This window comes from Equus asinus, chromosome 5 (assembly GCF_041296235.1).
Source record: "Equus asinus isolate D_3611 breed Donkey chromosome 5, EquAss-T2T_v2, whole genome shotgun sequence".
NCBI classification, from domain to species: domain Eukaryota; kingdom Metazoa; phylum Chordata; class Mammalia; order Perissodactyla; family Equidae; genus Equus; species Equus asinus.
The window spans coordinates 76,387,699-76,411,758 of NC_091794.1; the positions used below are offsets into that span (position 1 = coordinate 76,387,699).

Sequence of the window (24,060 nt, forward strand, 5' to 3'; positions counted from 1 at the left end):
GCTAACATCTGTTGCCAATCTTTTTTTTTTTCTCCCCAAAGCCCCCCAGTACATAGTTGTATATTCTACTTGTGAGTGTCTCTGGTTATGCAGGGAATTTCTTAATGATTTCCAGATTCATCTCTCATTTGATGTTTAAGTGCTACTCCCTGTCAGATACTGTGACAAGCACTAGGGATTCAGTGGATCAACAGACATGGCCCTTGCCCTCATGGGGCTTGTGTTCTAAAGTGGAAGATGGATGAGAAACAGATAATTCCACGTTGTCCTAAGAGCCATGAAGGAAATGAGTGGGCTGAGCTGGAGTGTAGTCCAGGGGAACTTACTTTAAATTGGGTTGACTGGAAAATCGTCTTCAAGAAGCTGACATATAAGTTGAGACCTGAAAGATGGTGCTGGGAGCTCCCCCTGCTTTTTCTCATGTGCCTCCTAGAGGAAAATTGTGGCCCATAGCTGGACATTTTAAACCACCCTGAAACAAACAGTGGAAGTCTGTTGTCTCTGCCAAGTGAAAGCAAAGTGATGTTGACTATCTGGATGGGTAGGAAATGAGCAGAAAGCACAGGTCCGATCACTAACAGCCTACTGCAACAAAAAGATCTCCCAATGGAGAAGCTAACACAAGACAACAACGTCTTTCTCTGTCACATGAAGGTCTTGAGCAGGAAGGTGGTGCAGAGCTGGTCGGGTGGGTTGCTCTGCAAGGTCATCAGGCATCCAGGTGTTCTAGCTTGTTCTCCTCCTTCAACACGTGGCTTTCAACTAAAGATCTAAGATAGCTGCTAGCTCCTGCCACCACATCTGCCTTCGGGCCAGTGGGAGGAGATAAAAGGGAGTGGGAAGGCACGCACCTTTCCTTTTGAGATATTAGCTGGAAGTTGTACACGTCACTTGTGCTCGCAGCTCTGCCAAAAACTAGTCACAAAACCTAGTCCCACCTTCTTTAGCTGAACGGGAGGCTGCGGGAGGTGGTCTTTAGCTGGCAACTGCGGGCTGAGCTAGAAGTTCTGTTTGTCCAAGAGCAGAATCCTGGTTGCGTTACTGGCTGTTGCCTGCGTGGAACATGGCCAGCTTCCAGGCCTCCTGATCCTGCCCTGCTCTGCCCACATTCCACAGCCCGAGCCGTCTCCCTCCACTTTGCCCATACCCAGGCCTTGGCACCAGCCGGGCAGTGATGTTTACTCTGAAGCACTTCTATCTCATGGGATAAGCTGTCCAGAAGACAAAGGCCAAGAGTCCACGTACCAGAGCCCACCTTCATGGGAAACATGCCCTCCTGCCTGGCTTCCTCCAGAGGGGAACAGAGTCCTCTTTGCCTGAGGCCACACTGCCAACTGGTCTAACTGCGCCCCAGGGGGAGCCAATCAGGAAAAGTGCTGAGTCGTCATCCCTGCTGGGAGAGGGAAGGACAAAGAGGAAAGAAGAGAAGGAAGGAGAGAAGGGGAGGGAGAGAGACAAGGAGATAGGTCATTTAGGAATGTCATGAAGTTTTCCCTGATGTGCCAAACACATCCCTTCCCTCTATGGGTTTTGAAGCAATTGTGAAATACCCATATCTCTTTTCTTGGTATCTGGGAAACTGGGTTTTTATGTAGGGGTTCCCAAGCTTCATGATTCCCCAAGACCAGGTGGTTAGAGTTTCCCATTGACTCAGGACCCATTGCACCAATCAGTGCAATAAAATGGGATTAGCACCTACATTTAGCATCAGCATGTAATCCCTCCCCTTGCCCCAGCTTCTGATCACTGACACCCCAGCAACCCCCATCCACACAGAGTCTTATGACCAGGAGTCACATAGCCATACTTCTTAGCTTGGGCTCCCCCAAAATGCAGAGCTTGAGGAAGAGGCTCATTAGCAGGTAGTTGACCCAGAAAACAGGAGGAGTGTGGTGCCTGGGAAGGGTGAACAGGAAGGAGGCAAAGTCGATCTAAGGTGTGTCATTGAGCTGGTTACCACTAGAGGCAACCAGGCTCAGTCATGCTTGGGGACCTTTGGAGGAACTGTGTAAAGTGCACCTCAGAACTGCTTGCCCGGGGCGTGGGGAGGAGAATGTTTATTATTTACTAGCTCCTGTTGTTCCCTGGTCAAAGGTTGCCTCAGGGGTGTCAGCTCTCTGGTCCTACCAGGTGTGTATGCCTATGCTGGAATGTCTAGGCAGCCTCCTACAGCTATCCTGCTGGCAGCAGCAGGGAAGCCCTGGGGCAGAGCACAAGAGGTGTGAAGTGAGGGGAGGTGCCAACAGGCTACAAGTGGGTGCAACTGGCTACTGCAGAAATGGTCAGAGCAAAAAGGTGGGCAGAGAGGATGTGAGACGGGGCATAAAAGCTGCCAGAGCAGCCGTGCACAGTTTGCACACAGGAGAGCACAGAGCACTGCCATGATCTCAGGATCCTCAGCACAGCTCTATGAACCCCTAGATGCCATCTGATTCACTGACATGGGGCAGCTGAGGCACTGAGAGCAGAGGGTGTCATCTGAGGTCACCCAGTGAGCCAGAGACAGACTTGAAACCAGAACCTGCATTTCCTGGCTCCCACCCAATGGTCTTCATTTGACAGGGCTTATATGCAACTAATCTTCCCAGGCGCAGGGTCACCTGGCGGGCAGGGGAATGCCTGAGTTCTGGACTCAGGCTCCTGGCAACACAGGGAGAAGTCTTTCTTTTGGCAGAACCATGTTAGAATGTGAGCTCCTGTCTGTCTTATCATTTTATTTCAGTCCCAACAGACTTTCTGGCCTGTGGTAGGTGCTCAGTACACATGTGTTGATGCACGAATGAGTCCGTTTGGTGACTGATAGGGGAAAAGTGGCACCACTCCTGGCTCCTCCTCTTGCATGCAGATGAGGGCAGTCCTCTTCTTTGGTGTTGACCTGCACAGCACTGACAGGCCTTCCTTCCCTTCCTGTAACTCAGGTCTGCTGGGTTTTGCCTGTTCTCTTCCCTCACCTCCCTTTCTCCTCCCGTTTGCCAAGATTGTAGTGTTCTTCCCAGGGACACATCTCTTACTCATTTTCTTCAGAGTGACACACAGCTCACAGTTTTTCCTGGAACCTGAAGGATCCCACTATTCCAGGTGGTGCCCTTGGAAGAGCAGGGATTCTGAGACATGCCCTCCCCCATCATGCTGCATCCTTAGTTAGCTGTCCTCGTGGCAAAGCCATCCTTGGGTGGATCAGAGCACCTTGGAAGGAGGCCCCTACCGTCTCCAGAGCCTCCACTCAGCACAAAGCCTGCAGAATGACCAACTCCTGCCCAGCCCAGCCACTTCACATCCCTCACTGCCCTCCTGCCCTCCCATCTACACCATCCACACCTCCCTCTCCTGTATTTCACACTTTCAGGAGCAAGATACTCAGCCAAAGCGGGTTGGGATTGCTCATGGGCTAGTACAGCCTAGGTGGAAGGAGCTGGGCAGACCACAAAGATCGGGAAGTTCCACATGCGGGGGTCGGGGGAAGCCATCTCCCCCGCCTCCCCTCACCCATTTTGGGCACTGATCCCTCACCTGTGCACCAAGTTTACCATGTGCACAGAGCATTGCCTGCTCTCCAGATGCCCCCCATCCCATGAAGAAGGTCGTGTGAGCAGGAGACACTGGAGTGGACAAGCCCAGAGGACAGGGAGGCATTGAGGGCATCAGACATTTCTAAAGCTGCCCAGGAGATCCCACGTGCAGCCAAGATCTAGACTGTTTTGGACACAACACTTCTCCTCCTGAATATAATCTGGGCCCTCCTTTCCCCTATCAGGAAGTCACACTCAGCACTCCCTCAGTGTGCCTGACATCCCTGGGAAATAGAGGTGGGTGTCAGGTTGAGGAGGATGGTGAGCTTTGGGCTCCTCATCAGGCAGCGGCTGCTGGGACCCAGCCACAAGAGGTGCCAAATGTGCTGCCCAGAAGGACACTAGTTTGGCGTTTCCAGTATATTTTGCATTAGCCAGTCAACCTTTCCTCACCTTCTCCTCCCCACAACCCCCAATATAATAGCCAATCTCTTCAACATCCATTCACCGAACAAATATTTATGAAGTTCCTACTGAGTGCTGGGTGCTGGGGTGGCAGAGATGACCCTGACATGGACCATCCTCTGAAGGTTTATGGAGTTGTGGGTGGGTATGCACAGGGCAGTATGGTGGGTGCACATTGCCAATGTTCTCTCAACCCTGCAAACCTCAGTGCCTGCACAACCCTCAAAGGTGGTCCATTCTTTCTTATATGCGCCTGGTCATTGATTCCCTGAGTGCTGGTATCTTGCCTGTCTCAGCTCAGCCGTGCAAAGTAGGGGAAAGACAAGCTCAGGCTCTGGCTTGCAGCAGAATGGGAAGATTTCAGGACAGGACAAACACTCTGAAACATGCCATGAAGGAGAAAGTAAAAAAATCCAAGAAGAGTTGCAGGCAAAGTCTTCAGAGTCAGAAGACTGGCTCTAACTGGTGTTTCTGAAGTGGAGGAGGAGTGTGAAAGAAGGCTTTCTGGAGGAGAACTGGAAAGCATTTGGATAAATGCAGAGTCTGACGGTGTGCATCTTCCTGACATGCACACTACTGCACTGGGGCTCATCTATAAGCTTTTCCTTATGGCTGACATTTTCCACTGGGCCCTTGAGGGTAGACTTTAGACCAGTGGGTGAAAGCTTCAGCGAGGCACATCTTGGCTTCCAAGAATCACACTACCAAGGTGGCCTCAGGGGTAGCTGGTAGGATCAGGACCCGGGAGTTGGCGGCTGGCCAGTCTCTGATTCTGGCCACATGATGACCTGTCCTCAGCTCTAGAAGTGGGGATGACTGTCAGATTCCAGCCAGGGAGTGGAGAGCAGGGTGTGTGACAAATAGACCATGAGTGCTGGGAGTGGCAGGAGAAGGTTTGCAGGACCTCAAACGCCATAAGCAATGTCCACCCTGCTGGGCCTCCCCCTGACTTCCTCTTCCTGATTGCCAACCCAGGCTCCCGGCCCCTTCCACACCAGGCCAGCTCAGAGCCACTGCACACACAAAGGGGGAAATCTTTCTGGAACATACCTCTGACCACCTTTGTTCCTCTGTTTAAGATCCCTCCATGGCTCCTGTCAGCATGGAAGACAAAGTCCAGTCTCCTCACCCCTCTGTTCTGTTTGAGGCTCATGTTAACTCTGCTCTTGACATTCCAATGTCCTGACCCGCTCCTCCCCGTGTGGTTTCTGCTTCATATACCTCAGATGTTTGCTTCACCTCCAAGCCATGGCCTTCAATTTCTCCATAACCAGATAGTTTCTTGCTCCCTCTGAGGGGAGCTTTGCTGAGGTTAGTCTCACTTAGAGCTCCTCTATGAGCCCTCTCAACACTTCCCAGGCTAGCCCCACTGCTCAGAGGCTACCATGTCTTTCCCACTTGTCCCTTCCCAGGTAATTCCATTCAGTTTGTTGCAGGCTAGCTCCCTAAACAGGTTTCAGCCCAACTTAACCAAGCCTTGCCCACTTTCCTGGGCTTTCCCCAGTATACCACTTAGGAATCCTTTGGTTTCAGGTAACAAAAAACCTAACTCAAACTGAATTTGAACAATAAGGAGGATTCATTTGCTCACATAATTCAAAGATTTGGAGGCACTCCTAGCGCCAGGTGAAGCTTGATCCAGGAGGTTGAACAATGTGATGAGTGTTCAGTTTCTCTCTGTCTAGTTCTCAGTTCAGGTACTTTGGCACGGAGTACCTTCTCGTCTGACTCTCCCCACACAGATGGCTCATGAGAACACATGCTTCCAGGTTCAAATCCAATCCTGGAGAGAGAGTCTGCTTCCAGAGAGCTTAAATTAGAGACTGAAATCGAATTTTAATCACCCTGATTGACTGACTTTGGTCACGTGCCGACCCTTGAAACGTCACTGTGGGCAAGCTCAGTGCAGACTGTCCTGAATAAATATGGGCCATGCTGGAGTTGGTGAGGCCAGTCCCACTGCACCCAAAGCCAACGAATTTGCAGACCGGTTGGACAGGGGAAGCAGGGAATGAACGCTGGGAGTCATTCAACCGAGGTCCACAACACCCACCTACCATCTTCTAGGCTAGCCCTATTCACTTCCCAGGGGAGTCCTAAATGGTCCTTGCCAGGAGCCGTGGCTCTTTCATCAGGTGGGAGCTCCTTGAGGCTCTCCCCTAAACACTGCCTTCATTACCCCGCTGGGCTGAGACCACGCTGATAAACAAATTCACCGTAAAGCATGGACGTCTGCTGATAGCTCTTCCTGCTCCCTTACTCTGACCTGGATGACTTGCATTTTCCTGGGGCACTCAAGTCTCGATCTAGGGACATGAAGCATGAATGCAGAATTTCAGGAAGTCCCTTGGAGTGTTGTCATCTTGCCTCCTCTGCCTATGGGTAGGAAGGGGTGTGGTGTCTCCCCAACAGAGGAGGAGGAGGCCATGTTGACACTTTACCATTCTCTGAGTCGCACCTGTGATCTGAGCTCTGAGATTGAGTTCCAAGTCCACCTGTTCGCTAGTTTTCCCCCTGCCACCTCCATGCCAGGCCCAGCCTTTGCTCTCTCTGCCCTGCTGGGAAGCTGATTTCCCAACACTGACTGCCCGAGCCTCTCTTGCCCTCTCACTGCTGGTTGGGTTTGGCGGATAGGAGACACTAGGAAGAGATTGGAGGGTGGGGGAAGAAAGGCTGGCACATTTCTTCTCTGCTCCGTCCCTGTTCCGGCTTCCCTTCTCCGGCAATAGCTGCCTCCACCAGGCTCCAGCAACGCTGTTTCCTCTCTTGTTCCTTCAGCCTACGGATGTCGATGGGCCTCTGCTGTTGCTCCTCTCTGGATGCCCCATCACACCTTGTTTGATTCCCGACTCTGCCTCCCCTCTGAAAGGAGCCCTGCATCCAAATCTCTTCATCTGAAGCATCAGCAGTGAATTCTGTTTCCCGTGGGATGCTGACTGTTACCACCCAAGACTGGAGGGAGAAACCGCAGATTCTGCCAGACAAGCCTGGGGCCTGGGCCAAGCTTGTTCTTCAACAGAGCCCTGGGATAGGGAGTTGAGAGCTGCCACTGCCCTGCTGTGAGCCATTGGGCTATTCCCTGCCCCTCTCTAGGCCCAAGTGTCTCGCTCCATCAATCCAGGAGTAATTGAATGTGATGATTTCTCGTTGTCACCCTCAAAGTAATATTCTGTATTCCTAAGCGTCAAGGTTGTACTGTGGTCTTGGGGGTGGAGTTGGCTTCTTTCTGACCCAGGATCTCCCTTCTGGGGCTAGAATCTTGTCCCTGAAAATGTCTCACAACAAAGGACTCAGAGCATCATGAGCCTGGCATAAATGCATCCCACCCAGTGGTCCATACTGATGGGGACAGTGGAAGCTTTCTTGTAAGAAAGTGCAGGCAAGCTGAGCCTCAGTCTCATTATCTGGAAAATGGGTATAAAGAGTAAGTACTTATGACCTGCTTGTTTGGGTTAAATGAGAGAGTGTCTAGAAAGTGCCTGAAACAAACATGCTTGGATGAAAAGGCAGTCGTTATTAGGTGATGATCACACCAAGAATTGCCTTCTGTGTGCTCCTCCAAGGAACCAAGGCCAGACACCCATTGCCTGGTTTCTTTGAAGTCCACCGCCTGGTTTCTCTTCAGCTGAGTTCTGTCTCCTCTGTTGTCTGTGGCTCCTGAGGCTGCTGTCTCCGCACTGTGGGGCTCAGCCTAGCCTGGGCTGCTGCTGGCTGCAGGGCGTGGCTAGGGGTGGGAGCTGGCAGGTGCCTGGGTCTAGAGTATAAGGGAACCTGGGACAGCAGGAGGCAGGCCAGAGACTAGGTGGCTACATCTCCAGCCATGGTGCCCGTCTTGCTCTCCTTGAGTGTCCGCCTGGGCCTGTGGGCTTCTGGACTGATCTTGGACTTAGGCTTCCTCAAGCTCCTTAGTCTGCTGCTACAGAGGCAGAAGCTGGCCAGGGCTATGGACAGCTTCCCAGGGCCCCCCACCCACTGGATCTTCGGGCACTCCCTCGAGGTACGTGGAGGGGAGAGAGGGACAGAGAAAGAAAATGGCCTCCTCTGCTTCAGAGAATCAGGCCTAATCCCCTGGAGCCATGGAGGGAGACCCTATGTTTGGGCAGGAGGATGACGTCCTGGAGCCATGGTTCCCGTTCAGCTTTCCACTGATCTCGCCCTCACTCCTGCCTTCTGAGCTGGCCTCAGATGGGGAGCACTTCAAAGTTGGGGCCAAAGCAGGTCACAGACTCCTTCCCATCATTCTGAGGGCCAAGGTTCAGGCAACGCTGTGCTAAGGGCTCAGCAAGAGTGTTGGGGAGAAATCCCCTGGACAGTCCGATAGAACTGGGCAATGTTGTTTAGAGGGTAACCAGCGCCCCCTTTGTTCTGTGCAGTGTAAAGATTTCCATTTTTAAGACTGAAAAGGAAAGTGAAGGCAGAGATGAGTGCTGTCACCTGAGAGACCTCCCCGAGTGTCTAAGCAGTTGGTGCCCTGAAGGTGGGGTTCTCCCTGTCATGCCTCTGGGCTGGCTTGGGAGCCGTGGCATCTCCTGGCTTCAGATCCTGGCTTGTTCTGCCCAGTTATTTCAGCGTGGTGGGGCCCACATTAGCACCCAATGTCAGGAACACCTCTTATCTCCCTGCCATAATGGGGATCTGGACCAGAGATTACTGAACACAGGGCAAGGGACACCTGCTTGGAATCAACTGGGAGAAGCAGATTCCTTGGCCCCTGGCCCCTGGAGATCCTAATTACCATCTTGGAACTAAGAGTCTGAAGTTGCAAACCTCCCCAAGTGTTTTGATCTGCAGCCAGGGTTGGGAAGCCAGAGATTAAGGCTCAGAGAGAGGCATGATGATTTCTTCCACCTCATGAGTACACTTTCCCATTTCCAGTCTAGGGAATTGCCTCTGCCCCATGATTGATGTTGGGAATGAGCTGGACCTCCGGTGAGGACTGCCCAGGCTTATTCTTGCCCCTTCAAATAATGACCCTCTCAGGATGGCCTGGTAACCTACATGCATCCTGGAGACACTCAGCAAAGCAAAGGGTGGGTCTGGGAGATGAATTAGACCCAGGCCCTGCTCTCAAGGAGCTTCCTGTCTAGAGGGGAAAACAGACAGCAGAGCCTTCCCTGCCCCAGGCGAGGTGGGGTGCCTAACCAGGATTGAGCATCAGCCCCATGCTCTGTATCTCACCACTTGTCCCATTGGGTTGTCATCTTTTGTTTACTGGTTCATCTTCCTCACTAGACCTGGAGGATGGAGATCTGGTCCGATTCACCACTGTACCCTCAGGGTCCCACACAAAGCCTGGCACAGAGCAGGCATCACCAAAAGAAACAAACAGTGAATGTTCGAGTGCAGGGAGTCGACAGAGCAGACAGAGTGATGGAGAAGACAAGTGGAGGGACCAGGAGGGGTTTGGGAGAGGCTTTGCTAAGTCCGCTTGGAGGTCATGGGAAGGTTGAGGTCTAACCCTAACGGGGTTATGAGAGGCACTTAAGGAGACCTTCAATCGCTTCCCTCTCATGTCTTCTCCACTTCTACTTGCCTCCATCAAGCCTGGGCTTGCCCTTAGCCCATGGTCTTCCCTAGGACAGGGACCTGGCTCCCTCATCCCCATGTCAGAACTGGCTTCCCTCTTTCTCCCAAATGACCCTGCCTTTCACCTTGAGAGTGTGTGGAGGGCCTGGAACACAGCTCAGCTCTGGCTTCTTGGCTCTAACACAGTAACTGAAGGGCCTTGGTGCCAGGAGTGGTGGGCAGGGCTACAGAAGTTGCTGCTCTTGGGAGCTACAAAGGTTTCCTGGGAGCCTTGGCAGACACCACACCTCTGCATTCCTCCAGGTCTTGGCACTTCTGCTCTCAGTTGGAGCCACACCTGAGCCTGAGAAATGAGGATGGAAGAGAGGGATTATTTTTTCTAACGTCAAGACAAGGAAACTGAGGTTCAGAAAGGCAAGGTGTTTGCCTATGTCCATGTGGTAGCTCAGGAACTGAGTTGAGGCAGGGCCCAGGACTCGTGCCTTTCCATTCAGGACACGATCAGTCCATACAGAATGACTGATGTTTGATTCCTGGGCCTGGCAATGACGGGATAGGACGGGAAGGAGGAGGACTGGTGGTGGAAGGAAGGGCCCGGGGCTGGGAAGAGCTGTCCATCAGGATTAACTTCTCCCTTCTCATCTCCAGTTACAGTGTAGAGGCCCTGGAAACATCTACCTGTGATCCTCAATTCTCAGAATGTGTCCCCTTGAGGCGGGGTCATGTCCCATTCTTGTAGGGTCCCCTTCATTCCACTCAGATCCCAGGGAGGACTTTGCACATAGGAGGTGCTCAGCCATATTGTTGGTCTGAGGTTGGGGCTCCTGGTAGGGGCCCATGAATCTGACCTGTGTGTGTCTGTGTGCCTGTGTTGGAGGTGGGGGATGGGAGGGGGAAATGCCAGCTCGCAGTTTGGGAAAGGTGATCTGAGACTACTTTGGCCTCTTTTCTGGCCCCACTCATTGCTGGCACCGTTCCCTTGACCTTGTGCTGTGCAGTGAAGAGCCCAGGTCTGGGGCTCTGGCTCATTTTCACTCAGCAGATGTTGATCATGGGCCTTCACTGTGCCTCCTCTCTGGGCTTCCCTTTCCTTGTCAATAACATGGAGACAAGCCTTTTTACCTCACTGGGTTAGAAGAGGATCAGAAGAGATCAAGTACAGGTGCTTTTCAAACTGCTGGGCAGATGGATGTCAGGTGCTAAAGCATTGTAGAGGTTTTCTTGCTACAAAACACCCTCAGGCATTTGCTTCCTTCCTCCTCTTCCTTCCTCCCAAATCAACCCAGTCTTTGGGGGCCTGATGAAGTCTCTCTTTTCCCAATCAATGAGCACTGTCTGATCAATAAATCTGGACTTGGCCCTATCCTGAGGCCAGAGGATGAAGAAACAAGACTAGAGGTGGCCTTAGAGGACCCCGGTCTGCAGGAAAGAAATAACACAGCTCAGTGTTCCAGACCCTTGGGCCCAGGGAGGGGATGCTGAGGTGAGACCTATGCGATCTGGAAGTAGCAGCCTGTGGACGTGCAGGAGGAAGAGTGGAAGACACTACCTGGGCAAAGGCACAGACACTGGAAAGAGTGTTGCGTGTTTAGGAAATGTTTGTTCAACAAATGTTTGTTTCTCGAAGTCTCATATGTGTCTATGTTACCAGCTCTGCACAGCTAGAGTGATGAGAGGGAGACAGAATGCAGAGGATGAAGCTGGTAGTGAGTAGGGGCAGATCACATAGGACCTTGTAGGCCACGTCTGAAGGCTTTACTGTATTCTGAGAGCAATGGGGGACCACTGAAGGGATTCCAGCAGGGGAGTGACAAGCTCAAATTCATGTGGTGGAAAGATCACTTTGGCTTTGGGTGGTGACTAGATTGGCAGAGACTTCAGATGATTTAGGGAGACCTGGAAGAGGCGGAGGCAGCGACACAGGCAGATCTTGGTGGAGTGAGGCAGCGAGACAGAGAGAAGTGAGAGGTAGAGAGGCTGTCTTGGCACCGTGGGCACGGGAAAGGGAGGCATTAATGCCCCACCACAGCCAGACGTGGGGTGTCAGTGAGGCGCCCTTCATGCACTAGGGAAAGGAGGCACAGGATTGCCCTGGGAGCTTTGTTACACTGTGGCATCAACATAGCTTGATCAGAGCAGAGTTTGGCAAAGTCACCTAAAGAGAGAAAAGGATCCTTGAGCCACAAGACTGGACTGTAACCAGGAGGAATGAATTCCTACGTATAAACGTAAACATGTGAGGATCTGAGACCCAGGAAGAGGAGGCTGAGGGGCTGGCGGCAGCTGTCAGTGTCTGGGCACAGGAGCCTTGGGTTCTGGATTTGGAGAGTGTCATGGCAGGACCCTCCTCATGGGAGCTGTTCCATCTGGCTCTCTTAGTTGCAGCTTCTGGATACCAATGTGAGAATCACTTGGTGGACCTGCAGGGGAGAGGGGCAGCCTCCACAGGGTAGCCACCTTGGTATCACTATAAATCATGGGAAAAACTCCATTCCATGATTCTGACTGGCATCAGGGTGGGCGATGGTTCTATTCCTATGCCTATGAGAGGCAGATTTGGGGGACAAATGGGTTGCATTCATGTTTGGAGATGCTGGGTCTGAGGAGTCTGGGGGTGTCAAGCAGAGATGTCCAGGGGTGGTTGGTCTTGTTTCTGGAGCTCAGGAGAAAGATAATCTGGGAGGAGCTTTTTACTTAGGAAGCAGTGTCAGGAGGATGGGAAAGGAATCCATGGGAGCTGGTGAGCACCTATGGGGAGAAGGTGCAGCGTGGGAAGAGGCCAAGGGCTGGATTCTGGTAACTTCAGTCTTTCTTTAACAAATGATGGGTGAGAAGCTGCTGAGAAGGGGCATCAGGAGAGGTGAGAGGACATGTAGGAGATAGTTCCAGAAAGAGAGGGGAATCGACTGTGTCACAGCATCTGGAAGTCCTCTGGGCTTACCACCAAGGAGGGCACTGGTCATCTTAGCAAGATCAGTGTCAGAAGGTGGGTGCTGAAGAGGGCGGAAGTGGAAACAGTGGAGTCAACTTTTCGAGAAGTTAGGTAATGAAGGGAGCAGGAAATGGAGTGTAAGCTAGAAGAAGAAGGGGAACCAAGGGAGATTTTGTTTTGTTTTTTAAGTGGGAGAGACTTGAGCCTATCTTATATGCAGATGGGCAGGAGCCAGTGGAGAGGGTGGGGTCTGTGATGTGGGAGAGAGAGAGACTGATTGATGGGTGAGGTGCTTGAAGGGAGGGTTGGAACCCCAAAGATTGGCCTTGGAGAGGCCCTGGACACCTCCTCTACTGGAATGGAAGGGAAGGTGGGGAGGTTGGGTGAGGGCAGCTGGTTCTTCAGGTCTGGTGGCTGACCTTTAGGGATTTCTTATCTAACGGCTTCTATCTTCTCTGGGAAGTAAAGCAAGGCTACTTTTCTGGGAGCCAGGAGCAGAGGGCTGGAGGGGACAGATGAGGAAAGAGAAGTTATGGAGGTGCAGATTGTGGCCAATGCCACGGGGCTTTCTAGAAAGCATTTCTGCTGATCTCTGCTCAAATGTCACCTCAGAGGGGCCTTCCCTGACCCTCGCAGCTCCCGTCTACAGTAGCAGCCTTGCCCTTATCCTGCTGTATTTTTCTTCCTAGAGTTTTCCTATTTGAAATTATTTTACTGTTGTATTTGATTCTTGCTGATTTCCTTTCTCCCCACCTGGAATGTAAGCTCAGGAGGGCAGGGCTTGTCTTGTTCCCACTGTGTTCCGAGGATCTGGCACCATGCCTGGCATTGAGAGTGGATGTTCATGCCCTTTTGAATATGTGAATGAATTCCTGGGGGATCTGACTCAGGGCAGTAAAGCTGCTCACACAAGGTGAGGACAAATATCTGTAGCCCCCTGGACTCCTGGGCACTTCTTGGACCCTATTCTCCTGTATTCTTAGGTGTTTGGATGCTTCCCTGTGCTCCTCCTCCACAGGGTCATCCCTGGAGCTGTGTTCTTCTTTGGTGCTGGCACAGAGAGGGTTGGGGGCAGGGCATACACTTTGCAATGGAATCCCCTGGGCTTGAAAGTTGTGAAACATTGGCAAGGCCCACTGTCAGTCTTCAAAAACAGCAACCAATTTAAGAGAGAAGAGAGTCCGTCATCATCAACCTTTGTGGTCAAGATGTCTGTTTTCCTATTAGCTTCACAGTTGTTTGGAAGACAATATTTGTTTGTCCCAGTCTAAAGGTCTGGCCCAGTTTAACAGTCCAAAGTTTCAAGGGTACGACGTGCAGGCAGTTCCTCTGAAATGGCTGCTCCGGTTCTATTTTAAAACGGCTCCCCTCTGTTAACTTTTCACACCACCAGCATTTCCTAGCCAATATCTGTGCCTAGGGGAGTTGTGGTCACTCATGTCGATCTCACCCAAAGTCCCTCTTGGTTCTTCTTTGTGGGTGCTCCTAACCCGTGAGCTTTGAAGACACAGCTTTGCTGTTCTTGACACTGGCTGGGGCTCATGCACATGCAGAGTGTTGACCAATCTCGTCGGGGGGACAGTGACTGTGTGGTGGGGGAGATGACTGGGACTAGAGCCCCTAAGGGCACCTGAGGATGTCCATCCTGGAGGAGAGTGGGCCCAGGAGGACCTGGCCCCCAAGCCCCAATCCCTGCAGGACGTCCAGGGCTGTGGGAGCCTGTGTTGCCCCAGAGACAGAGTGGAGACTCATGGGGGAGGCCACAGGCCGGTGACTTTCTGCTCAGTGACCAAGAAGTCTTTTTAAGTAATTAAGACAGTCCAAGGGTGGCTGAGCTGTTTGAAAAGCAGTCAGTTTTCTGTCCCCAGAGATGTGTGAGCTCTTGGGGCCAGATTCCCACATGGTTAAGGTGCTGGGCCAGGCCACCCTGGGTACTGGGATTGAAGATCAGCATGAGCTGCCTGGAGGGAGCCCCACTATGGTGGGGAAGAGGAAAGCCCTGCCCTCTCCCCTCCCTATCCATCTGTTTTTCTGACCTCTCATCCCCACTTTGAGCAGATTTATTTTTGTTCCCAAGCAGCCCCCTGGGAGAGCTGTGGCTGAACTGACTGGCTGAGCAGGCAGCTTGTTTCTTGAAGACTGGCCAACTGACCTCCAGGTCAACTGGCTGCTGGCCTGGGCAGGCTTGCTAACAGGGGAGGCAGCAAAAGAGCCTCAGTCAGTGTCGCAGTCTACCTGACTCATGTGGGACAGCTCCCTGTGGTCTGTGGGCTGCATTGTTCTCACCTATAAGGGCGGAGTGTGGTTCCTCTAGGTGATGTTGAAGTCTCAGATCTGATGCTTGGAGCAAAACTTACGCAGACTGTGGGGGAGCAGAGAAGAGGGTAGTGACTTATGCTTGCTCTTGCCAGTCCACCCTGATTTGTTTTCTTGGCGAGGCCAACAAGGAGTGCAACTGTGAGGCTGAGGGAGTGCGGCTGGGGAGCTGGAGTCAGTGAATTACCTCCATGCTTTGCTCTTTCCCTACTTCCTTCCTCCTGGAGAAAAACAAGCCAGCCCAGACTCAGAGCTCTATAGGGATCCCAGCTTGGGGCATCTGAGGACAGCTCTGGGGTATCCAGTTGTGTAACCCAGAAGAGCTGACCAGGCAGCCATCTGGCCCCCAAAGGGGATGCCCAGTACTCTTGGAGAGGTTGCAGCTCCACTAGTGGGTCCAGGTGTGGAGAGCTGTCCTCACTCCTACCAGGTTCCTGGGACAATCAGGGCACATAGGAGAAGGCTGGCACGGGGAGGCAGAGGCCAGCTCAAGCTGTGAACATGTGGTCAGCATGACATCAGGGTCTCCAGTCCCTGGCGAAGATGCGGCAGAGAGTCACACTCATGGTTGATGAGGAGTGGAGTGGAGTTCAGATGAACCAGATCCACCAAGAGCTCCTTCCAACCCTGAGATCCCGTGAGTCTGGCTTCCCTCTGACTTAAGCCTCTCTTTGCTCTCTGTCTGGTTGGGCTCCCTGGACCTGGGGGGAATGGAGAGCATGGGAACAGCCATGGTGATCAGAAAGTTGGTAAGGGAAATCCAGGAAAGCAGATGGAAAAACAAGAGAGTACACAGGGGGAAGGGGGCAATTCCGGGGACACAAGCCAGGAAGGAGGCAGGAAAGGGAAGGGGTTAGGGACACCAGAAGGTTCCCTCTTACCAGTGGATGGAGATGAGCTTCATCACTCTGTGCCGTTTTTGACAGGTGTGCACAAGGGCAGTGAAAACTCTCACAACCCCCCTGGGTCAACTCAGGATGCTGAGTTCAGAGGCAGTGAGGGAGGGGATCCGCGGGGGAGATTACACTGCCTCTGCAGAGGGTCTGGAGAGAGGAACCCCAGAGAAAGCACAGACGAGTGGCTGGGGACCAAGGTAGCCAGGCTCCCTTGGAGAACCTTGAAGTGGCTTAGGTCAGACAGGATCCCTGGGGGGCTGCATTATCAGATGCCCTGTGTCGTTCCTCAAGACAGTTTCCTGGAGATACAACATGGATCAGTTGTGTGGCTGAGGACTATAAAGGGTGCTTTACAGGGAGAAAGAGCAGGACCAGCACTTGCACAGACCTTAACATGAATGGCACACAATGGATTGTGCACTTCCCAATTTATGCAACTGAACACAACATCCCTGACAGACTACAATGTACAGAAGAAAGTGTGGGGCTCTAACCTGAGTTAGAGTACCACTAACCTACAAGCAATGGGCAAGTCAGTTCACATCTCTGAGCCTCAGTTTTCTCATCTGTAACATGGGAGTAATTATCTGTTTCACGTTAGGTGCGTGAAGCAATCTGTGAACTCCCTCACATAAAACCCGGCATATAGTAGATACTCAACACATATCTGTCCCCTTCCATTCTCTATGTGCAGAGACAGAAAGTGGAAACACGTGGTGAAACTGGACACTAGCCAGGGCACGCAGACTAGGGCCTGCAGGAAAAACAAATGGAAATCTGCAGTGCGGCTCCCACATAGGAAGTGCTGGTGGGGCCACCACCTGGACTGTGTCTGAGGCCCTGTGCAGAGTTCCACGGTGACCTGGAGATGCCACAGTGTGATCTGTGCACTTGGGAAACTCACAGCCCAGAGGTGGAGGTAGGGGTCCTTGATGTGAATCCAAGCTCCATGGCTAAAGAGCCATGTGATCGAGCTTCCTTTCCTAATCTGTGGAATGGAAATTGTGGTTGTGCCCATTTTATAGAATTTTCTGAGAATTAAAGGAAAGATTTTAATAGCAGGATTTACGCAGTGTCTGAACACATTAAATGGTCAATGAATGTTAATGTTAACAGTATTAATTTTGTTTTGTTCTGGATGCAAGCAATTGTAACATCAAGCACAATGTGGATAAGGCCCCAGCAGTGCTGAGAGGCCCAGAGGAGGTAGAGATTTCAGTCACGGAGGACCAGAGAGGTTTCTGGAGAAGGGCATTCAAGCTGGATGTCGAGCAATGGGTGGATTTTCAGCAGGGGTCCTGGCTAGAGGGTGTACGAGGAGCAAGGAATGGTCTAAGCAAAGGCGCAGAGGTGATGCCACACTCCAGGAGGCCATCTTAGCTCTAAGCATTAACACTCACAAGGCTACTGTGGGCACAGTGAGCATCAGTCCACTCCGAGGATCTGGGAACCTTGCCAGCAAGGCAGTGTCACTCTTCCTCACCACATCCACACAGACATGGGTGATGCACACCAGTGGGTGTGGGCCCATCCTGTCTTAAATCCCCATGCCCCACAGAATTCCAGCACCCACTAACAATCCCAGGGTTCCTGCAGGGGCCACGCACATTACAGGAGTCACCAAACTCAGGGAAGCCTAAAGCATGGTGTCCTCCTGATAGTTCATTCATGGTTCTTCCCAGTTCAGAAATTATTTACCAACCATGTTCATTTTTGCCATAGCCATGTTGCCGAGTGTCAACATAAAAATCAAAATTACTTGTTATTTTGTCATCAAAATTAGTTTATTCGGGAATAGCCAAAAGAACTGCGATTTGGGATGTGCACGCTATGGCACCATAGGCAAATTGAGAAAACAAAGGAGGGAGCTGCTTTTATAGAGAAAAAGGTGGAGTAGGGAGTGGCTTTTCTAAAGTAAAGTCCATTGAGGGGAAGTAACAGTTCAGGGCGGCAACGGCTGCTCATTGGCTGGGCTACAGCATTTCTCATTGGCTGGGCTGTTGCCAGGTGGGGAGAGAAATCTTCCTTCAGTAGTAAGGTAGTTTTAGTTCCTGTCCAAGATGCAAGCATCCCTCTCTTCCTGGTTGGTGTAAGTGACATATGGGGTATGCGTGAGTGTTTCCCCTCCAGGCCCTCCTGACTCCAACTTAGTTAAGGTTCCTTTGATTACTTTCCACAGCAGTGACACGGTTAACATTCTCCAGTTATCAGGTTTCCTGGGAGACTGAGTAGGAGAGTGTAACGCATGGTCTGCTTCCTAGGGGACCGGGACAAGGTTTGGTTAGTCCTTACCCACAGGTGGAAGGATCTCAGGGCGTGTTCGGAGCATGTTCTCTAGTACAGTTTGGGGGCGATCGGGAAAGGATGTGGCGGGAGAGGCAGGGAGGGGGCTTGGAGGAAGATGTTGGGGGAGGGGAGGCTTGAAGGGAGAGAAGTCAAGGCTTAGTCTGTGCGGGATCCAGTGCTAGATGCCTCCATGCGTTATGTCACTCAAGGGCCTGGAATGCCACACGACGGTTATGGACTAGTTTGAAAAGAGGGACAACGTATATTAAATGAAAAGCAGAAGGTTTCAGAAAAGTATTTATCACAAACTCCGTCTACATAAAACCCCTCTGGGTGAGTAGTTGAGCTATAAAACCCCCAGAGAGCACACAGCTCCCTCTGGATGGTCCCTCCAATCTCATCTCAGACCTCTGTCCCACCAAGTGGCAGCTCCTGGAAGACCCAACACTCTTTCCCACCCCAGAGGCTCTGTGCTTGCTGTTCCCTAATCAGCAAGGCTCTTCCCTTACTCTTCTCCTGGCCAGCTCCTTGTCATCCTTTGGGTTCCACCTGAAATGTCATCTCCAACAGGAGCCGTCCTGGACCACTCCATCTAAGCAGGTCTCCTTGTTGGTCTGTCTCATAGCACAAAGTTTATTTCCTCCTTCACAGACACTACTGTCTGTAATCATTTTACCTAATTGTTTCCTTACTTATTATCAGCCTTCCCCATAGAATGTAAGGGCAGGACCATGTCTGCTTCATTCCCCTGAGACGTCTAGACAGTGTCCTGCACATACCAGGTCCTCAATAAAACTGTGTCAAAAGACTTAACAGGGGTGGAATCGAGGTGTTTCTGTATTGCACAAGCTGGTATAATCTTTCTAATGAAAAAGCTTTAGCGCTGAAGAGAAAGCTCTTTCTGGCTGCAGTGTTGACAGAGCATTGGTGGCAGGCAGGAGATGGAAGCAGCTTGGGCAGTTTGGGCTTGTGGAGCCAAGCCAAGTGCAACAAGAGGGTGGCTTGGGCTTAAAGCAGTGGCTCTGGGGCTGGAGAGGGGCCTGAGCCCAGAGATGGATGGGACTGGGGGACTGGCTGGGAGGGGGTGCAGGAGGAGGGAGAGACCCTCCAAGGGCCTGTCTGGGAATCCTCCTCTCTTCCCAGCCCAGGGTCTTGGGGCCTGGCTGGTGGTGTTGGGTTCCTGAGTGGTCTGGACCTCTGTTGCCATTTCAGATCCAGCAGACGGGGAGCCTGGACAAGGTGGTGTCCTGGGCCCACCAGTTCCCCTACGCCCACCCACTCTGGTATGGGCAATTCGTTGGCTTCCTGAACATCTATGAGCCTGACTATGCCAAAGCTGTGTATAGCCGAGGGGGTGAGTGCTCCTGGGAGAGGGTGGGGCTTCCTGAGAACAAAGGTCTTAGGGCACCATGTGGGGAGGAACCCAGGCCTGCCCACTGAGTCTGGGAAGGTGAGGTCCCCATCCTATTTATGAGCAAGACTCCTCTGGGCTCCCCCAGTCCCTAGCTGGCCTGATCTTCTCTTTTTCCTGCAGACCCTAAGGCATTGGACTTTTATGACTTCCTCCTTCAGTGGACTGGTGAGTGGGCAACTGCCCTCCCAGCCCAGACCTTTGGAGCTGGGTGACCAGGATCCTTCCTGCTTTGTCCCTCCCTGCCCTGTCCACTAGTCAATTATCCCATTAACCAGACTACCAGGCTCCCATGGGCCCCTCCTAAGCTCAGCTGCTCCGTGGGGAGACAGGGAAGGAGGCAGGACATCTGGCTGGTTGGGAAATGCGGCTCAGGTACCTTCTCCTGCCGGGTGAGTCCTTTTCCCTGAACAGGCAGGGTCAGGGCTCTGCAAATGTGTGAGTGTCCAGAACAGCTTCCTGGAGGAGGTGGCCCAAGATTGGTCCTGGGAGATTTTATGGGGTTTGGTGACCAGGGCAGGGCCTGAGGAAAGGAGGGGTGGTAGGACCAAGGCAGGTGTCACGGAGTCTGTGAGGCTGTCTGGGTGGCTGGAAGGCAGAGCTGGGTGGGGATACGAGGCTGTGCAGGCAGGACAGGGGTGGGATTAGGTGGGGTGTGCTTGTCCACAGGATGCCAGAGGTGGGGCAGGATTGTGTGGACTGACCGGCCCTCCCTCTCCCATCCTTTCCCCAGGGGAAGGCCTGCTGGTCCTTCATGGGCCCAAGTGGTTCCAGCACCGCAGGCTGCTCACGCCTGGCTTCCATTATGATGTACTGAACCCTATGTGGCTGTGTTTGCCTACTCTGCATGCGCCATGCTGGTGAGCACCCTGCCAGGCTCCTGGAGGCTGTGGCTGCTGGCCAGCCCCTCTCCAACCGGTGTTCCCCCAAGGCTCCCTTTGCCTGCTATAGCAGTGCTGAGCCTTCTCCACCTGACCCCTGCTGCCTGCAGGTGCTGACCAGGTGCGAAGATCCCAGTGGCCAGGCAGCCCTGGCCCTCATCTCCACCAGGAGACCCAGCCCTCCCTGCCAGACCAAAGGGCCTCCATGGGGCCCCATGAAGGCTCCTACTGTAGCAGATTTGAGGGCTGCCTGTGTGTGAGGATATCAGGAAGGTCTTTCACATATAAAAAGTGTCTCCTCCTCATTCTCTGTCCCCCTCGGCTGCCTAAAACAACACCATTAGCACCTCATCTCTAAAAGGGATGCCATGGTCAGGGGGCAGGCTCAGGGTCTCAGGGCTGATAATCCCAAAGGTTACCAGGGCTATGATCTTCCCTTTGCATGAACTCCTCCCCAGCATGGCAGCAGGCCTGAGTTACTCACAGACTGTGCTGGGGAGCTCATCCCCATTCAGGCCTCCTCTTCCCATCTGTGCAGGCTGCCCTGGCTGGGAGGAAGTGTCCTTGTGCCTGTGCAAGGCCTGCCTTTAGTTCTGCCCTCTCACCTGCAGCCCCTACCCATCTCCACCCCGACATTCCGACAGGATGGAGGCCAGGCCAGGGACTGGGGGTGCACGGGAGGAGGACCGGCTGTGGGTTCTGGAGGGCAGGGGTGGGGCACTCAGTTCAGCTGGCCCCTCATATTACCTTCCATCTCTGTTCCAGGACAAGTGGGAGGAGAAGGCTCGTGAGGATAAGAGCTTTGTTTGACATTTTCTGTGATGTGGGCCACATGGCGCTGGACACGCTCGTGAAGTGCACCTTTGGCAAAGCAGACACTGGCCTGGGTCACAGGTCAGGGGGCACTTGGGGCTGACCACACTCTCCACCCAGGCCAGCTCCGAGGGGAGACTTGGCAGGACTCCTGGGCCCTGGTCTGAGAGGAGATAGGGTCCTGCCCTGGGGAGCCCCAGCTCGGGGGGGAGCAGGGCTATGCCCATGGTGGGGGAGACAGATTCTGGCTTTAGTGGGGAGACTTAAGGACAGGGAGAGGAAGGCAGAAAGCGCTGCAGTTGGGGAGGATTCTGGAATGGAGCTGCTCGGGCTCTGCTGGAGGTCAGTGTCTGAGAGACCCTCCCTTTCTCGGCTGTGCAGGGACAGTAGCTATTACCAGGCGGTCTGTGAGCTCACTCTGCTGACACAGCAGCGCATCGAGTCCTTCCAGTACCACAACGACTTCATCTACTGGCTCACCCCCCATGGCCGCCGCTTCCTGCGTGCCTGCCAGGTGGCCCACGACCACACAGGTGGGCCTTTGCTGCCGGGCCCAACCACAGAAAGCCTAGCTTCTAATCCAGCTCCTCTTGACCCCTCCAGGGTCTCTCCTTTTGCAAGAGCTCAGTTCCCCTTAGACCTGAGGATGGGTCCCCAGGAGTGACACCCTGTGCTCTGGCCCAGACCAGGTCATCAGGGAATGGAAGGCAGACCTGCAGGATGAGAAAGAGCAGGAGAAGATCTGGAATTGGAGGCACAGGGACATCCTGGACATTCTCCTGAGGGGTCGGATGAGTGCAGGCCAACTGAGATTGGTCCCAGAGGGCCTGCACACCATCCTATGGGACAGGGCTCACTGGACAGGAGCAGGGGCTGTTAACCATTGTTGTCTTCTTTCTCCTGCAAACATGACCTGTTCCTTGTCCCATGGCACATATCAGCACAGGCTCGGACATGAGATAGTGCTGGGTGTGTCTGGCTGTGGCCCTGGGGAGAGATGTCCTAGCAGGGAGGTTGGGGCACATGCTGAAAAACCTGAAGACCAGCTCCAGACTTCTAAGACAGAAGAATCTTAGTGTCCTAGAATCATAGAATCTTAGACTTTCTTCATTCACTCATTCATCCATTCATTTGAGCCTTTATTCATTTGCTCACAAACTCCCTGAGCCCCACCCTGGGTTTGTTCCTGTGCTAGGGATGCAGAAGATGAGAAACACCTGGCCCTGCCCTCCAGACTCTTACAGTCTAGTGGAGGAGACAGGAGCTGCACGTTGACGGAGATCCCTTCCTCCACCAGGTGGCATTCTGTGTGTCAAGTGAGCAGAACTGGCAGTCAGGGCTGGGTAAGGTCACAGGTCACGTGGCCAGAGGGATCAGGGAAGGCTCCCTGGAGAAGGAGGTTGGCAAGCTGGGCTTGGGAGAACAGATAGGAATCTGCGGGAAGGTTCTAACCCTCAGTCTGAAAAGGAACTGTCCCTCCCTCCCTCGGATGTTCATGTGACAACTACTGTTGTGGCTTCTTCTTGGTACCAATCTCAAATGCCTTGGGCCGTGTCGTTATGCCTCCCCTAACCCAGGATGAAGATGGGATCAAGCTGTCAGATGCTGAGCTCCGCACTGAGGTGGACACGTTCATGTTTGAAGGCCATGACACCACCACCAGTGGCATCTCCTGGTTTCTCTACTGCATGGCCCTGTACCCTGAGCACCAGCAGCGTTGTCGGGAGGAGGTGCGCGAGGTCCTTGGGGACCGAGACTCCTTCCAGTGGTGAGTGAGGCTGCAGGTGAGCCCAGTCTGTCCTGCTCAGCCCCAGGGAAGGACTGTGCCCATGCTGTCTGGTGTCATCCTTGGATGACACAGCCCTCCTGGAATCCAGGTGAGGGTGGTGGCAGCTCTCCTGTTCCCTCCAGTGTGTGGCGTTTTTGGGGAGCTGTGATGGACGCACTCCTGAGCCCATCCTCCCACAACGGAGGCTTTCCAGGTGTGAGTCCTGAGAGAAGGTTGTCAATAGGAGCCTGATTTCTTGTGCGCTGCCTCCTCTGACGGCAGAATCAGATGACCTTTCTGGGTTCCTGCATAGAGCAGGGAGCTCTGGGAGAGAAAGAGGCCGGAATCGGGAATGAACAGAGCTGGGAAAGCCAGGGGAGCTGATCTCTCCACTGCCTTTGCATGTGCCCTGCAGCCTCCAGAGTTGTCTAGGGAGGAGAAAAGGCTGTTTCCCAAACTCCGTCACTGAAAACCTTTCCATCGTTTTCTGTTTCTTGGTTCAAGCTTGAACTCATTAACAGGACACCGATTGATGCCGATCTCTCTTTGCAGCATGATCTCTGGGACCTCCCACAGGCTCCGCTCCCACCTCTGTCCTGACCTCCCTCTCTCCCTGCCTCCCCGCCTCTGGTGTTGGCATCTGGTCACACACCTCACTTTTCTCTCTGGGCTCCATGAGGCAGGCCCACAGCAGGGACGCAGAAGATGCCCAATCGATGGGAGAAACTTCAGATTCACTTGAGGGGGGCTGACCTAGGATTCCAGGGCCTAAGGTTTGGAGGACGAAGTCTTCACTACCCACTTTTTTTTTCTTTTTTTTAAAGATTTTATTTTTTTCCTTTTTCTCCCCAAAGCCCCCCGCCGTTACAGAGTTGTATATTCTTCGTTGTGGGTCCACCCAGTTGTGGCATGTGGGATGGTGCCTCAGCGTGGTTTGATGAGCAGTGCCATGTCCGCGCCCAGGACTCGAACCAACGAAACACTGGGCCGCCTGCAGCGGAGCGCGCGAACCCAACCACTTGGCCACGGGGCCAGCCCCCACTACCCACTTTTATTGGCCAGCTGTTGGAACCCTCCCAGAGTGTCCAGCTGTGTGTCAGGTCTTGTTGGGGGTGCGAGTGGGGAGAGGAGGAGGAGGAGCCAAGTTGCTGCCCTTGGGGAGCTTTCAGAGACAAAGTCATCTGACCACAACTAGAGAAAACCCTGGAGTAGGGAAGATGGAGTGGCCCCTTACTGAGGGCAGAGGAGTCAGAACGG

The 24,060-nt window shown here is 53.0% G+C and overlaps 1 pseudogene; it reads left to right on the forward strand.

The window, feature by feature from the left end:
* Window positions 1–7,763: 7,763 nt before the first annotated feature.
* LOC106833869 (cytochrome P450 4B1-like) lies at window positions 7,764–22,750 on the forward strand (annotated as a pseudogene).
* The last annotated feature ends 1,310 nt before the right edge of the window (window positions 22,751–24,060 follow it).